Source organism: Tachypleus tridentatus, chromosome 9 (assembly GCF_004210375.1).
Source record: "Tachypleus tridentatus isolate NWPU-2018 chromosome 9, ASM421037v1, whole genome shotgun sequence".
Classification (NCBI taxonomy): Eukaryota; Metazoa; Arthropoda; class Merostomata; order Xiphosura; family Limulidae; genus Tachypleus; species Tachypleus tridentatus.
In genome coordinates this window covers 126,583,600-126,599,143 of record NC_134833.1, presented here as the reverse complement: position 1 = coordinate 126,599,143, position 15,544 = coordinate 126,583,600, and the positions used below count along the sequence as shown (strand labels likewise).

Below are 15,544 nucleotides of genomic sequence, written 5' to 3'. Positions count from 1 at the left end.
ACGATCCCAGTCACCAGATGGTCCCTTTAAAGGATCCATTGGATTAATATTTTGTCCAAACACTGCCTATTCGCTTCTTATCATTTCCAAATAAACTTAAATCATGAAAGTTGCTATCACCATCTTCGACGCCTATGGCCCTGACCTTGACCTTCACTGTCAAGAATTTTAAGACACTAAAATTACTCGTTTTGGAATTTCGCACAAAGCTACTCGAGGGCTATCTGTGCTAGCCGTCCCTAATTTTGCAGTGTAAGACTAGAGGGAAGGCAGCTAGTCATCACCACCCACCGCCAACTCTTGGGCTACTCTTTTACCAACGAATAGTGGGATTGAATGTCACATTATACGCCCCCACAGCTGGGAGGGCGAGCATGTTTAGCGCGACGCGGGCGCGAACCCGCGAACCTCGGATTACGAGTCGCACGCCTTACGCGCTTGGCCATGCCAGGCCAAAAATTACTCGATCCAAACATTTACCGGGTCTTGTGACAGACACTCACCGCATCCTTCAATTAGCAATCACTAAAAATCATAGTCATTAAAGCCCTCTAAATGTTTATAACATATTCGCGAGCGTAGACGAAGGAGGATAATCCTATCCCTGAACACCTAGCTTGGGAAAATGAAAACCTTTTCCTTAAAACCTAAGCACCTGTCACAGTATTTGATTTGTTTGCATAACATGCCCTTATCTAGTAGAACAATGGGTCAAAATTAGCTCGAACAAAATCAACTTAAAGAGTTTTCTGGACCACGCTATGCGAAACTTGCGCATATACAGAATAAGTAATAACAATAACTTCAAAAAAATGTTATTTATAAATAATAGTACAAAAAGATAGAAAACGTATGGTATACTCATATACAACAGGGCTCTAAAATTGTTTACTGGAATGACTACAAAAATGCAATTTTGATAATTTTATAAGAAATAACATATTCCGGCTAATGTTTGCCACAATCAAAATCAATTTTTATTATAATACTAAACGTTTGATAATTAATAATGAGGATAAAGTATCTTAAGTGACTTTAATCTCAGTTTTCTCTTTATTAATTACTTTCATAAAATGTTTAAAACAGATAAGGTGGTGTGGGATATATATTATTACAATAAAAATATTGTTTATGTAATTCACAACAGAGCTGCAGACTTTGTTTTTTATTTTATTTATTCTTTTTATAGTAAATATGGCCTGGCATGGCCAAGCGCGTAAGGCGTGCGACTCGTAGTCCGAGGGTCGCGGGTTCGCATCCCCGTAGCGCCAAACATGCTCGCCCTCCCAGCTGTGGTGGCGTTATAATGTGACGGTCAATCCCACTATTCGTTGGTAAAAGAGTAGCCCAAGAGTTGGCGGTGGATGGTGATGACTAGCTGCCTTCTCTCTAGTCTTACACTACTAAATTAGGGACGGCTCGGTGCAGTGGGTTAACAACCTACTCACTTAAATACCTGTTGAAGAATCCGCAAACGATTGCGGACCTGTGTTCCTTGATAGAATCTAATGGTGATAACTAACTAATTAACAGTAAATATATGTTTATTTTAATTCAAAGCTACACAATTGATTATTTGTGTAATGTCCATCACGGAGAATAGAAATTTGAATTTTAATATTGGAAAACTATATACTTACCACTGACTCACATACGTACAGCTGTTTTTATTTTTTGTGTCTATAAATTACTTTTTTGATTCATAAATGATTTAAATATGTTATAATTTCTAACTGAAATAAATATTCTAAAAATGAATTATAATTACTCTTGTTTTTTATTTATTTTATGCTGAAGTTATGGAAATGTTCCCCTAAAGTAAAAGATTAGTAGCTACAATTCAAGAAGAGCCGGAGGGATGAGTTTGTATTCTACATCGTTGCGTGACTGATGATATAGTAGTGAGAGTACTAGTGCGTTTAATGGGCTTTTGAGTATATTTTGAAGTTGATTTAAGATATTTTCATTTTGGCTTTTTAAGTTTAAATGGATACAAACAGATTAATCGAATTACTTAATGGAACAATAGATCCTACACTTCGGGAAGAAGCGGAAAAACAGTTGGAACAGGTTCGTAAGTTTATTTCCAAGTTAAATTCAACTAAAAAGTGGATAATGCATACAAATTTACAAGTGATAACAACATAATTATGTTTATAATTATATCGCATGTTTTTGTAATCTAAAACATTAATATACTTTAAATCGCCAAGCTCTTCAAGATTTGAGCATTTTTATTTATTCTAAACTCTAATGTTTCTACAAATTTTTAACAAAAGTGCATGTTCTTATAAATATGAATGAGCGCGGTGATGTACAACTACCAAGATAATCACATTACTGAATTTATTTGAAGACACCTATAAATGAACAATAAAAAAAAAAAATTAGATAATTCAGATTTCAACATCCATCACACCATTATTTTACTTTTGCACAACATTTTTTAATTGGCAATATTTGATTATTAGGGCCTAATAAAATTATAAGTGATTGGGAACTTTTTTTGTTTAATTTTGGAATTAATAACCATAGTAACAGCACAGTGTCTAAATTTCGTGATAGCAAATTTGTTATTTATACAATGTTTGTTTTATTTTGGCATTTATAACTATAGAACAATACAATATCTAAATTGCATGATAGCAGATATATTGGTTATACAATGTTTGTATTCATGCAATTTCTAAATAATTATAAATTGTGATAAAGTGTGTTAGTTTTTATACATTTAGTTAATGATGGTTAATATAAAGTTGTATAAGATTACATTCCAACAACTTAGTTGGATTGTTGAAAGGTAATACTGCTACCAGTATGGCTGTTTACTTGATGGACAGACAAAACATGGGATAGTTTGTAACCAGGAGAAGAGATCTTAAAATAGCATCATGACTCACTACTTTGAGTATGTAGAGAAGTGAAATAATGTGTAAATATTTGAACAATGGGTGTGGCTTCAAAAATTTGTTCACAATTATGGATCTCCTAGTTAAAAAACAACAAAAAAAACTCTTCATTTTAAATATGTTCTTAGTAATTCTGACACTTCCATGGTAGAGTTGTAAGTAATATTTGTAAAAACAAAAAAATTAGTGGGTTCTTGTTTATCTGTTACAGTTACAAAATGAAATCTGTAATAAGCCCATTTATATTTAGAATAGGTTCACTGCTGAAGCTTAGGATGTTAAAAGAAGTTATCATATTATTGTAACCTGACATTCATATTATAAACACTTGTACAATGACAATAAATTTTTTCATGTTTTTAATTAATTGAAAATTGTCAGAGCATTCCTAGATTTATTAGTATCATTCTGTTAATATATAAAAAAGTAATTTCTTCATATCAGTAGCCATAAGAATTAACTTGAGAATATACATAATTTCTATAATGTGAAAGTATGTTATCATTTATGCAGTTGATTTTGTTTACATGTAATAAATTTGATATATTTTTAGGCCCATAAGATAATTGGGTTTTGTCCATCTCTCCTCCAAGTAGTCATGGCAAACAGTGTAGAGATGTCAGTGAGGCAAGCAGGTGTAATTTATTTGAAGAATATTATTGCACATCACTGGATTAATGTAGAAGAAGTTGAAAAACCTTTTGAATTCATCCTTCATGAACAAGACAGATCTATCATTAGAGATACCATTGTAGATGCTATTGTTCATGCTCCTGAACTAATCAGGTAAAACAAGCTTCACTCTAAAAAAAAATTGTTTAGGGAGAGGGAGGTCAGCAGTGAAATTTATAAATGCTTATGAAATAAACTTTATCTGCAAAATGAATCTTAAAAAATATCCAGTAAATTAATAGTTAAAGTTTTTAAAGCTGTAACTTAAATGAGATTCTTAGAAAAAAAAACTTGTTACTGAATTTACATGTATATAAAATGCATGCAAAATGCTGCAAAAGTTGATATTGTGCTGTTTCTATGTTCTTCCCTTATTGTGGGATTTATAAGTTGTTTCATTAACTGTCATTGTTTTCCCTGATAGTTATTGGTTAGAATGCCAGTTATTGTAGTAGAAAGCTGAAGGAATACAAGGAAGAGATTCTGCTAGGTAAAGATTGTAGACTGAGTCAGCAGATGATTGCCACAGAATTTATTTTCAACAGTTGTTTGTCTCACTCAACATTTGGTCCTTTACTTATCAAGTTTTATGAAAATAATAGTGCAGCTAAATTTAAATGGAATGGAAGATTGATCTTAGGCTATGAAACTGTTTTGGGGAATAAGATTACCAAATACTTTACTTGTTGCATGCCCCAACAATCTGTGATATTTGAAACAGAGAACAACAACAAGCTGCACAGTAGTAATGCTACAGACTATGATCTATAACATGAATGAAAAAAATGTGCATTATGTTGTGATATAAAAAAAGTGTGCACATGTTGAAAAGCTGTTTGGTCAAGAGTTGCAAAAATTGTGGTGACACACATATTCTGCATAACCCTGTATATGTTTAAAAACTTTCTTGAAATAAATAAATAAATAAATATATATAGTGAACAGACAGAAATGCTTTAAGTAAGAAACAACACAAAACTACATTAAAGATTTTGCATAAATTATAAGAATCATCTTCTGGGTACAAGCTATAATGTGGGATATATATGGTTGATTTCTTTTTTTAAGTTTTGATAATTTATAATTATTATTTTCTAAGAAGACTAATCAACTTGATCTTCATCAAGAATAGACATCAGATAATGTAATTAGAAAATTTAATTTTTAAAATGATCATGCAAAACACCTGTTTTTAGATATTGTGGAATATCAGTTAATAGTTGATTAGCTTTGAAAAAGAGAAACCTCAAATTAACACTTTATATTTGGTAATCAATTTTAAACAAAATATTTAATGATTTAAACATTTCTAAAATCATCAATTAATAAAAAACATTTTTCCATGTAAAAACTTGAAGCTCATTGTTATAAATATGAAATTTGGATTGGTATACTGTTATACAATTTTAAGTGTTTTTTTTAAGTAATTCAAAGATAGAACAAGGTATTTATTTACCTTTTGAGTGTGAAAATAGTATATTTTTTATTCTTTTCATAAACATACTATCATTGCTAATTTGGAAATTGAAAAAGATAAACCATTGTGTGAAATACTTAAAGGATCTAAATACAGAATTACTACAAATGCATTAAGCAAGATATTCTAAAATCTGTTAAAAGGAATATTGATGATAATGTTTTTAAACTTAATTATATTACATCTTATCTGCCTAGGTGGTTTTGGAATGGAAGTTTTATTTAGTTAATAAAATAAAAGTTAAATTATTTCATATAATATTTCAAAAATACCCTATAGATTTAAAGTGTCATGAACTAAAAAATAAGATGGATTGTAAAAAAATGTTATTGTTTCAATAGATAAAGCTAACTGTAATTTTGGGTTTATTTGTAAAATGTTTTGCACACTAACTTTGATAGATGAAATCAATAGTGCACAAACATTTAAACTTATTAATTAGTCTTATGATAGAGTAATTAATAATTTCATTAAAGCTCATGAAAAACTTAGTAATGAACTGAATTTTTTTTTTTTAGAATTACATTTCCTGTGTGCTATTCTTAAATTGCATCAATCTCCAATTAAATTTAAATTTATTATTAGTTCAGTGAAAATAATTATTAAACAAACAACTATTTTATTAAATAAGTTATTTAATAATTTATTTGATAAAATTAAAAATGTAAATATTAATAAGACATTTTTGATGATAAAAAAATCTATTCTAGAACATGTAAATAACTGGGAACAAGCAAAAATATACAAATATTTGATCTTGCCATTCTGTATACAACAGTTTCATTGAAATATTTAAATTCAATTATGAATTCACTAATAGACCAATACTGTCATCCTTTTATAGTATTGGAAGAAAGAAATTTTACCTCTAAAAATATAAAAGATATTTTAAGTTTGTGTATTTATATATTTTTTTTCAGTAATCTAGTGTATTAAATAAGTAATAGGAGTTTCAATGGAAATTATTCTACTTGTATAGCTAAGTTATTTTTTGAAAATAGGTTAATTGAAAATTTCAAAAATTCAAACAATTTTGCTTTAACTTGGAGCTATATAGATGACATAATTAGTAAAAAATAATCCTGATGTAAAGAATTTTATTAATACTATTTATCTGATAGAATTAGAAATTGAAAATACTTAAGTCTCAAACATAGAGGCACATTATTTAGGTATTATAATTAAAATAATTAATAATTTAAATGTTTTTGAAAACATTTTTATTTTCTAATATACAACCTACCATCTCATAACAGTAATATGCCATAATTTTCTGTTAAAAATAACTTCATAATTGTTCAAATTTTTAAAATTTCTAATTATTAATGCTGAAATATTGATGCAAAAATATTTAATGGATTTAATAAGGAAATATTAAATAACATTATTAAAATATTTTATCATAAATATAAAAACTGTTATATAAGACTGTTGTACTTAATTCCTAATAAGTAGTTAATAGTTATTTAAACAACTTGGTACTATTTTTATGTATGCATGAACACCATAACGTGAACAGCATATGAATATAAATGAACAGATAGTCTGAAAAATTGGCAGTCACAGTAGTCTCTACAAGTGAACATAATAGGTGAAGGTTGGAAGTTATACTAATTACAAATGTTGGTTGATCATGTATACTTATTCACTAATATAATTTGTCTACTGCACTGCCAGTTAACTTGGGACTTTAATACTGTAGTTGATACTAGAATGTCAATGTAAGGAAGTAAGTATTATTTACTCTCAATGGTAGAACCGTATTTTATTTCTTTGGAGAGCAACCATTTTCCCACAACTGTCTGCAGACAGTGAATAACGATATAGATGTGGGATGTTGTAAGTTTGAGCAGTCATGTCTTTTTTCTTAACTTGTTTTATTTTTCTTACATAATTTTTGTTTATTTATTGATTTAATTTACTTTAACTGTGTGAATTCTACTTCTCCAATCACCTCCAAACCCAGGGCATCTTATTTCTTATATCATAGTTTGTACCCTGGTGGCCCTTTTAACTTATGCAGCATCTATAATGTAGTTTGTGTTGTTTGCATTATTTTTGCAAATTAAAATGTCTTTCATCACAGGTTTGGGCTTATTGTTTTTAAGACAGTCTTTTCTTCTGAATTTTATCTTTGACCCTTCAGGTGGTAGTTTTCTATACATGTACACACAGATATATACAAATTTGGCCTATTTCATAGATTAGCAAACACCTCAAGTAAAAGTGATTATTTTAAAAATAAAAAAGGAGAAGAGTATGTTTTAAAGATTGTATAACTACATTTTTTATTTTGTAGGGTTCAGTTGACAGTTTGTGTGAACAATATTGTTAGAAATGATTTTCCTCATCGTTGGACAGGAATTGTCAACAAAACTTACACCTACCTTAAGTCACCTGATTCCACTGAGTGGATGGGTGCTCTTCTTTGTCTGTATCAGCTAGTCAAAAATTATGAGTAAGTTCAAATATGTTGCTAGTCTTTTTTTACTACATTATTGAATTTCTGACCACAATTATATTTTAAATTATTCAAGTCTTATTTAAACATTGTGTCTTTAGTTATAGCCTAAATTTTATGCAACTTAAATAATTTTCTGTCTTTATTTATACATATAAATTAGAGTGCAGTTGTTGATGTAATGAAGTAAAACGTATGTGAACATTTATTCTTCAAGACGTTTGTTAATACATATCTCATAATTTCTATTGTAGATATGTGTAGAAAAAACTAATTTCATTTGGTTAGACTAGATTCTGAGGATGAGTTTGTTCAATAGTGATTTTAAAAAGTATCATTCAAGGAGAAATCTGGTGTAAAACACTGTCACATCATTAATGAATTTTTATTTGAATATTACACAAAATCAGTAGATGTTATCAGATGTATTATAAATATGCAAATATTCAAAAACATTTCTGTGATATTAGTTTTCTTTACTAGGTTTAAGAAGACAGAAGAGCGAGATCCATTAAACGAGGCTATGACCCTGATGCTTCCTATGATGCATCAACGAATAGTACAGCTCCTTCCAGACCAGTCAGAAACATCAGCTTTACTACAAAAGCAAATATTAAAAATTTTTTTTGCACTTGTACAGTATTTCCTACCAGTTGAACTATTATCCAAAGAGACTTTTACACAGTGGATGGATGTGTTTCGATCAGTAGTGGATCAGCCTGTTCCAGAGGTGCTGTTTATTACTTAAGTTAGTTTAAAAATATAAAGGTGCTAGGAGCTATCATGCATGATTTTGAACCTTTTGTAAGTTGCTTTTACACCTAGTGTTAGTTTTTTATTTCATTATGAAATGAACCCTCAACTAGCAACATATTGATTGGTATAATAGCTGGAAATTAGTAGCACATTGGACTGCTCACTTAAGTTATTTTAACAAAAAGATGACAGGATTACTTAACATAGACTATCTTAAAGCCATATGCAAATGAAACAGTGTAATGATAATAAGATTCAGCATTTTAGTTGTTGAATGTAACAAGAAGTGACTTCATCACCATAAAAAACATGGGCTGTTGAAATATACTAATGTTTTTTAATACATTTACAACATTTAAAGTGATCCTTGGACACTGATACTGATTATTTTTTAAATCTTATTAAATTGTTCTTCTCTGTGTTTTTTGCCTGGGAAAGTAACCATATTTTTTCACTTCTCTGCTATCCTTCCATTTTCCACCTATTTGATCATTTGGACCTGCATTGGCTCCTGTGTTCTGTTCAGGCAGTTTCAATTTGATTTTCACAGATCTTCTTCTTTTAGTCCCTGTCATCATCTACCCCTATCATGGAACACCTCTTCTTCCAGGGACTATCCAGTTGGTATATTTATTTCTGGATGCTTGAATACAATTTCACTTTTTTGCATGTGATTTATCACCTTTTTCATTATCTTGCTTCCAGGACAAGATCTTCCAGATGGGCATATAAATTACTTTCCACACATTTGTCTATCATTACCCAGATCATCTGGCTATTTCATCTCCTGCTGGGTTTCAGCTTCCACTGATGTCCATTCTTCAGCCATCCTACTGTCTTTGAGAAGAATGTGTGCATCTTTTTCAGAGCCAATTTCTAATTCATAGAATCCTACCAGGTGGCTGATGTTACTTCCTAAGCTAAACTATATAATTTACATGCATGAAACCAAGTTAATAGAAAGTGCTCATATCATTTGTTCTGACTCTACCTGTAACCACTCTGAGAGGGGATGCTCTGCATGACCAAGGTATTCTTATGGTATACATATTTATTCTGTGGTCTAATCCAAACAATACCCATTTCATGAACTATCATGGAAAAAGCCAATCCCAGGGAGGTGTTCTGCCAACTTCTTTGACTTGCACTTGCTGGCTTTTAAAAATAGAAGTTTATGGTCATCTGTTGCACTGTTTCCTGAAAAACAAACAAACCTTTTTTTTAGCTGGAGGTCTGATGGGACCCTCTTCTCTTTTATGGGCATTCTCAAAGCAAATCTCACCCCCTTCTTTCTTCTATTGGAACATGGGAAACCCTTACCAGTTATCAATTCCTAGTTGCTGGGGTGGTGGACTATGAAGAATCCTCACTAGTTGGGCTTAGTGAAATATGGAAAAGTGTGGTGTGAGTTACCCCTCAAAACAACATAACACATCTATTGTGCCCTCCTTCTACAGCAAGATCCTGTTCGATAGAGTCAAGGTGAGCAAACTACACATACTGGCTGTCTGACTGCTTGTGTGCAAGTATCATGCTCTCATTCCACCTATCCATGTGACGTGAGGCTTATTTGCCTCTTCCCCTTTACTTCCTTTATGAAGAGTATATTCTGGTTGAAAATAAATATGGGCTTTCATAGGCATGCTGTGGAATTCTAGCTGTTCTGTGTACAGATGTCAGTTATTGTTTTAGAAGTTGACATTTTCCTTACCTTAAAATACACTTCCAATAGATGCATATTTTTAACCCATCCTCCCCACTCCCACTACATGTTTTTGTTATTTTTGTGTGAAGAAGTATCTTACTGAAATACATATTTAGGTGAGGAAAATGTCAATATTAGATTTTTTTTTTGAGGATTTTTAACTTTTGAAAGTTTACTGCTGGAATATAATTGGAATTTTTTGCTAACATTAATTTTCCATGTGTAGATTTTCATGAGGGCAATCAATGTAATTATGAAACTTCACCAATGAAATTATTAATTTCATCACTACTGTACACACACTGCAGGTTTCTGTACACGCACTTAGTACTGCACTTATATATAAACTTATTTCTCTTTAGCTTAGCAGAACATCTGAATAGAAAATTACATATTTTAGTTAATTTTTAAAATAGGCACCAGTTTCAAAGTTTAGTTTTAAACTAAATTAACCCATGACAGTACTTTTTCTTAAATTGTGAATTACATATAACTTAATGTATTTTCACATTAAAAAGAAAAGATAAGTAGAAAAACTTATCAAAATAAGAGATTTTTTTTTCTGTTGTGTTTAAAGGTATTTAAAGTTCTTTACAGATACCTTTAAGGAATAATTTATGGTAAATGTGCTGCAGAGTTGAGTAAAGGCTATTATGGAGATTTTGTTGATTGTCAAGTTTTCAGAAGTCTTAAGCCTAGATACTTTCAAGCAAATGACTAAATAATTAATATAAACAACTTGCGTGTACATGTTCCATCTAATGGCATCAATAATAGATAATCTTAACATAAAGATCTTAGGCCCACTATGGTCAGGTGGTTACAGTGCTCGGCTCATAATATGGTGGCTGTAGGTTTGAATCCTCATTCCACCAAACATGCTTGCCCTTTCAGTCGTGAGGAGGACATGATATGATGATGACGTTGTTCCCTACTTTATTTTAATAAAAATTTTAATACCCATACCAGATGTCTTGAGATGCAACATAGTAGTCAACCCAACTGTTCATTGGTAAAACAGTAGCCAGAGTTTGCAGTGGGTGGTGGTGATTAGATACATTCCCTCTAGTCTTACACTGTTAAAGTAAGAATGGATAGTGCAGGTTGCCCTTGTATAGTTTTGTGCAAAATTCAAAAACAAACAAACATAAATGTCTTTTGTATTTTGAGTAGATAATCAAATATTTTGAAATTTTATATGAAAGTTTAAATTCATAAAATGAAACATTTACCATTTGTAAACTGAAGTAAAATGTTTGGCAAAATAATAGTATTCATTAAAACTTTTAAAATATTAGATACGAGTACATCATTCTGTATTGGAGATGTTTGTGTTAAAGTTTAGAGGTAATATTTTAAAAGCTTTTTCGTTATTTTTCTAGGCTACAAATGAAATACCAGAAGGTGAAAGACCAAATCTTCCTTGTTGGAAGTGTAAAAAATGGGCTATTAAAATAATGTTTAGAGTATTTGAAAGGTAAATGTATTAAAATATTTTGTTTTATTTCAACTAAAGTTTTTATAGTATTACTTTTATTTAGAATATGATAGTTCTGGTTAACATATGGAGTGCTAGCAGTCCTTTCTTCTTTACATTTAATACCAAGTGTTTTATTGTAGAATATAACTGACACGTAATTATAGATTTAAAAGTGTTTTTTTAATTCTATCCTGGTAGGATAGAAGAGCTAAATAATGTTAACCCTTTCACGACAGGCTAGTGTAACTTATGGAATGCTGTATCAGGAATTTAACTTGTGCAAAAATACATACTGTTGCTCTGAGATTTCTTGAAATATTTTCTCAAAAACTGGCAAGATTTTGTTAAAAATCATAAGTAGTATCTCGTATACAAAGAATAACATTGTTTTAATGGTTTTTGTTAGAAATATTTATCTACTATAGATACTTCAACTCTTAATAAACTGAGTGCAAGATGATTTTCATTTTAAGTATAAAAGTACATTTGCATAATCTCTAGAAATTCCTAAATGAATATCAAATTTTTAAGATATGCTTATTTTAATTTTCGTTTTCTTTACTATATCACTACCTCTAGCTATTATCTTTAGCATATAATGCAATGAAAAGATTAAAATTAGGATACAGAAAAAATAGATAGTGTGTTGTAGAATATCTTTAAAGACATTGTTTTGGTTATATTCATAATTTGAGGTTATTGTATTTTCACATATGGTAAATTTTAATGTTTCATTTCTTCTCTTATCCTTCACCATTTATTTATTTCAACACAAGTCGATGGCATGCTTGGAGCATATTACAGCAGGATGTTAGTGAGGTTCAACTCTTCAGCAAAGTTTTCTTGCATCAACTAATATTGTAGGCCTTGAACACTGACACAAAGCATGATGTATATTTGAAAAATGTTTAAATCTTTCAATTACAAATTTTAAAACATAAATAATACATAATTAACTAAAATATGAAAGTAAAACCTAAACACAATTTAACTGTATTTCTAAACATGACATATTTAGGTAAGAAACAACTGTAAGTGCTATAGTCAATTAAGCAGCCAATAATATCGCAGGCAGTGATGAAAGTTTTCAGCAGCCAATAATATCACAGGCAGTGATGAAAGTTGTGTGTCTGTTTCAAAATAACCATTGTTGCATTATAGTGTAAAATGAGCTCTTTTCAATGACTGCCGATATTTGTATGTAATATCTTCATGTAGATTATAAATCTCAAACACATCTATTGAAGGTAGGTATGGTATAATTTAAGGTTTGACAAAATTTATTGCTTGTTTCAACTGCCTTCATTCAGGTAACTTTGAATGTGCATGTCAATAAGTTAAGTAAGTATCTTATTGTCTAGATTAACATTTATATAACTGGCATTATATAATTGAATATACAAAGTGCCAAAGTATTTTATAGCTTGTGGGTCATGTGACAATACATCTGGAGTTTCAGAGTAGTTATTAAAGGTTTTGTTTGAAGTAAAGGACTTAAAACTTAGATAACATAAAACTTCAAATCATAACATCCATTTTAATGTTAATTTCATTTACATACATTGATAGTAAAGGTGTCTAAATAAAGTTTGAATGTAACACAATGACTTATGCATAAGTGTTTAATGGGGTGACCCTGTGTGAAAAGTTTATCAAGCATAATTGTGTAAAAATGTAAAGATAAGGAAATGAGACTTCTTTTGGAAAATTAAGTTTATTTTTGGTATTACTTAGGTATGGAAGTCCAAAGAATGTAGGAAGAACTTACAAAGAATTTGCTGATTACTATTTAGAAACTTTTTCTAGTGGGGTTACAGAGATGCTCTTGAAAGTGTTTGATCAGTACAGAAACAAGACGTATGTTTCTCCACGAGTTATGCAACTAAGTCTTAACTATCTGAACCAAAGGTATGTGAAGTTTTTGTTGTTTTTTTTAATTTAAAGATTGTAGTTTTAAATTGATTTTCCAACAATGAAAGTATTCAATAAATACATTGGGGTTTTATCTCATTAATGATTAATATTGGTAGTGAATTTTGTGCTGTTTCTTTACCTTGAGTATTTTTGTTTTTTGAAATTACTTTAAGTTAAAAAGTATTTTGAATAATTCTCTCAGTGTAAAGATCTGTCCATGTCCTTATGAAAATAGGTTTATCAGTTGAAGGTACTTGGTTTTGTTTTTTCTGAAAATTGTTTTGCACTTAATGTTTTATTTGACGATGTAAAAAAATGCAAAATTATGGTGATTTCTTTCTTTTTAAATAAGCTTTTATAGTATGATGTACAAAAATTGAACTGTCTGTAGTAATTTTTGTCAAAAGCTATATGTATATTAGCATAATTTACTTTTGTCATTTTTTTTTCAGTGTGTGTTATGCTTTCACATGGAAACTTATCAAGCCCTACATAATGGTAAGAACACTTATTTTTATTCAGCATTTAAAAATGAATATATCTATCTAGATAGATAAATGTAGTTTGTTTGTTTTCAGTTTTGATTTTATTGGTACTTTCCACTCTTCATATTAAATGAATTAATTGTAAAACATAACTGTCTAGAAACCATCCATATTTTCTTTCTAATAATTCTATGGTACTATATGTTAAAAACTGTTAAATTAATGTTAGGTTGTCAAGAGATGTTAATTTTTAACTGCAAAGATTTGAAAAGTATAAACCAGTGTTGTAAAACATGCTTTAATCAAAGTAAGTACCATTTGCTTCAACACATTTTTGGCAATATGTAATGATGCTGTTTATGCTTCTGCTGAAGAAATCAGAGTTTCTATGGTCAGTGAACTTCCTGAAAGCTTAATCTCCAGCTGCCTGGTTTTGAAAGTGTTTATTGTTCCAAAAGTTGTCAAAGTGCTAGAAAAAATGAAAATGTGTAGGGGAATGGTCTGGGGTATAAGGTGGATGAGGCTGAATCTCAATTCCCAATTCATTCAACTTATAGAGCATCATCCTTGACAGGTCTCATAATGCTGATTTTGTTGATTGTCAGTCAACTCATGCAGAACCCACTTATCCAGATTTCTGTTTTTCCAGTTGCACTTGGTTGGTTGACAATGCTTGATTTGCTTGTGCTTGACTTTTCTGTAAGCTCACATTACTGTTGTGCAAGAGTCTGTCTCAACAACTTCTCTTAATATGTTTTTATCTTACTTTCATCTCTGTGTTGAAACCTTTTGAACTAAAGTTAAATTGTATATTCAGTAACAGATCCATGGCTGAAGGCCTAGTTGATTTTCCATGTAGTTTCAATAGCTTTTTTGTCCAACTTTGAAGCCAGAGGAAAATCAGATGAAAGTTCTTCTTGTCTATGCTGCCTTAGGGGTTGCAAAACTTACTCAGAGTAGAGTTGAAACAGCAGACAACTAAGACATCTTGTAAGCAACAAACATTGGATTAAACCAACCAACATATAATAAGTTACTCAATATTCAGCTTCTAAATGTCATCATGAGAATTCTGACATTAATTTCTGGGCAATTTGATATAACCATTGTAACTAATATTAGTGATAAAATCCACATTAGGCAATGTCATCTTCCACATTTTTAATTAGAAAAGTGTAAAAAAACAGATTTTTATAACTAATACTAGGCTTATTGATATGACTGACTGATAAACAAAAATATCTTTGTATGTTTTATGGTATCTTAATGGTTATTATTTGCTTTACTGAGTGTTTTTCTTCACTGTGAGACAATGCTATAATTGGTCTGATTCCCCTTGGTGGACTCAGCAGATAACCCAATGTAGCTTTGCTATAAGAAAACATAACATTTGATCTTCACTGTAAGAAATAGTTACTCTAGTGCTATGTATATACTTTTCTATTTTTAAGATATATCCACACAAATGTGTGCCTATGTAACCTTTTATTTTTATATAGAGTATTATACAAGATGTTGTCTTCCACTTAATGTGCCACACAGAGAAAGATGGTGAGCTCTGGAGAAAAGATCCTCAGGAATATATTCATATGAAGTATGGTTAGTGATTATCTGTTTTCTTTTCTGACTCTCTTAATATTTCTTTATTAAAGGTTAGGAAATGTTTGTAGATACTTTCATAATGT

The 15,544-nt window shown here is 30.2% G+C and overlaps 1 pseudogene across 1 annotated transcript in view; it reads left to right on the top strand.

Moving 5' to 3' along the window:
* Positions 1-1,799: 1,799 nt before the first annotated feature.
* Positions 1,800-15,544, top strand: part of LOC143226310 (importin-7-like) — a 48,345-nt pseudogene continuing 34,600 nt past the window's right edge. The window contains exons 1-8 of the transcript XR_013014543.1: positions 1,800-2,070; positions 3,463-3,695; positions 7,358-7,516; positions 8,003-8,249; positions 11,363-11,457; positions 13,195-13,368; positions 13,827-13,872; positions 15,359-15,458. The product of XR_013014543.1 is annotated as an importin-7-like (transcript). The remainder of the gene's footprint in view (positions 2,071-3,462; positions 3,696-7,357; positions 7,517-8,002; positions 8,250-11,362; positions 11,458-13,194; positions 13,369-13,826; positions 13,873-15,358; positions 15,459-15,544) is intronic.